Source organism: Lactuca saligna, chromosome 1, assembly GCF_052625555.1.
Source record: "Lactuca saligna cultivar CGN05327 chromosome 1, ASM5262555v1, whole genome shotgun sequence".
NCBI classification, from domain to species: Eukaryota; Viridiplantae; Streptophyta; class Magnoliopsida; order Asterales; family Asteraceae; genus Lactuca; species Lactuca saligna.
Window position 1 is genome coordinate 38837389 of NC_136417.1, and position 2771 is coordinate 38840159.

A 2771-nucleotide genomic window follows, 5' to 3' on the forward strand; every position below is an offset into this window, starting at 1 on the left:
ACACATATTTCCATTTAATTGGAAATGTTAAGTTTTATTATTACGACCACTAAATCGGGTGGGGCCAAAAGCCCCATTTAACGGCATTATCGGGTAGAATTCCACTGTGTCCCGACTCAAAACCCTATGTAAGGGTGAGTGGAGTCCATTGGAGACTTTTTACACTCTCTCTCTATACTCTCTCTCTAGACTCGTTTTAGCCCCGAATCCGCAACCAAACACTTCCAAATTGTAAGTCCGCTTACCCTAGCTTATTCTAAACATATTGATGTGTGTTTATAGCCCAAAAATCGGACTTAGAAGCAATGGAAAAGGATTTTACGGCCTAAGCATCTCCTTAGGCTGTAAACACCCAAATCATGGCCAAAATGACCCAAACTTTTCCCTAATGGCTTGGGAATAAATACAAGAATTAGCCTAGGAGTGTTTGCACATTTAAAACAATCATTTGGTGGCACAAAAGAGAGTTTACGGCCCAAGCACATGCTTAGGCCATAAACGCCTCTAAACCTTGTTTAAATGTCCCAAAAACACTCCAAACCACCCATAGGCTTCATACATAATTTAGGGACTTGGTATTTTGAGTTTGGATCACTAAAACACATCAAAATGAAGGATAAAAATGAGTTTACGGCCCAAGCACATGCTTAGGCCGTAAACTCCCCAAACTAAGCCAAAATGTTGGTTTTTGTCCCCCAAATGGCCTTAGACTATTTCTATAAAATGCTAGGAAGGATTTAAGGACTTAAACACATGAAATGGAGGGGTAAAAAGGATTTTACGGCCCAAGCAAGTGTCTAGGCCGTAAACTCCCCAAAACATACTCAAATGGTAGTTTTAATCCCCCAAAATGGCATTACACTTCATTATAAATTGCTAGGAAGGTATTTAGGGCTTAAGACTTCACAAAATTCAAGGTATGAGAGTTTACGGCCGTAAACTCCCATGGGGGTGTTCCTAGGCCGTAAACTCCAATATAATGCCCTTAGAAGCTTCAAATCCACTCATGCCTTTTATGAAAAGTCCTTAGAAAAATCCCATGAGCAAGCTAGAAGCATTAAACACCCAAGAATATGACCTTGGGAGTTTACGGCCGTAAACTCCCTTGAGTTAGGCCGTAAACTCCAAAATGGTCCATGTTAATGCTTTAAACCCATTCACACACTTGATATTTGAGTTTAGCAAAGTTCCACAACTGATAGGAGACCCTTAGCACCCTTAAACGCTACCCGGGACCCCAAACACTTAACCAAAAGTGCTTTCCGCTCCTTTGAGCACGTATATTTGTGTAATTAGCATTAAATATACTAATTGTATGCGAACATATGTTATCATATGTTAAATAGGTCATTGAGTGTGTTTGAGTCCTTGCGTGACACCGAACGCCCAAACGGCACCTTCGTCGGACCTACTTACACCAGGTGAGTTCATACCCCTGAATGAACCTTTTAATGTTTTTAAATGTTTTAAAAGGGGGGGGGGTACAAGTTAAACATGCCAGTTATCATGTCAATCGCATGTGATTGATAACCCGCATGCACAAGATTTTACCACTTTACACTGTTTTACCGAGTGGGACACTATAATGACTTTTACTTATTTCATAACTTTTACTTATACTGATTTATCCAAATTCATTTTAAATTGGTTTATGAAAGATCCTCTAAGGTTTTTAAACATATGTTACAAAAGAATACAATATGGGAATTTTCTCTGTACTTAAAGGCTTTTCATTAAAGATTTCCTTTTTAGACGTATACCTTTACTTGTCAAATATTGCTGCTTTGCTTGTAATTATTTTATACTCCTACTTGGTAACGCTTTCACTTATATTTGTAGTCGCGTATACCTGATGACGCTTATACTTATTCACGCTCTTACTTAGTGATACGATTTCTTCTTCACTTATACTTGATAACGACTCTACTTCAATTATACTTGATACACTTTGCTTCACTTATTATCGCCTCTACTTCGTGATACGCTTATACTTGTTCGACACTTCTACTTCACTTGCGACCGTGCCTACTTCACTCGTTAGACACTCCTACTTGACAAGAATCACTTATACTTGATACACTTATACTTTACGATTCCGTTATTCCACACTGTATGAATTCACACCACGATGATATGTCTTCAATTATTACACACTCAGTCGTACTTAGATGTATGTCTGTGCCTATATAGGTACATATAAGTAACGATTGAAAGACTTAGGAAGGCTCATCCGCCCTATTTCCTTTTCTTCGTTGAGATGTAGTCTGGTGGGATCGGGTGGCCGTCCGAAAGTCGTTTGGTTCATTAGTTATATACTATATATATGAGTATGGACATACAGGAAATTCTCCAGTCAGTTCTGTTAAGAGTCTCTACCTCTAGTCTACACTTACATTAGAAACTCACTCCCTCCTAGTAACACACTATCCTCTATTTGGGATGCATCTTCGGGACGCAGCCTTCTCCGTCGTCTAGTTGGTAACCAGAGCCTCCTGTAGGGAGAGCGGACATTGTGTGTATAGGCCTATACTGGATTGACAACCCCGCACCCTGAATGTTAGCTACTGTCCACGACTTACCAAGCCAAGGGGTGACAAATTTCACATTATTTAGATGCTTGTAGGGCGTCTAGAACTCTAGTCAGTATGGTTACGAGTATCCTGGGTTGCCTTATAATTCATGGCTTTAAGGTAACGGTATTTCGTCAGCAATTTACACTGTATGCTGATGTCACCTTTTTCAGAGTCACACTGTTTGACCATGCTAGATAT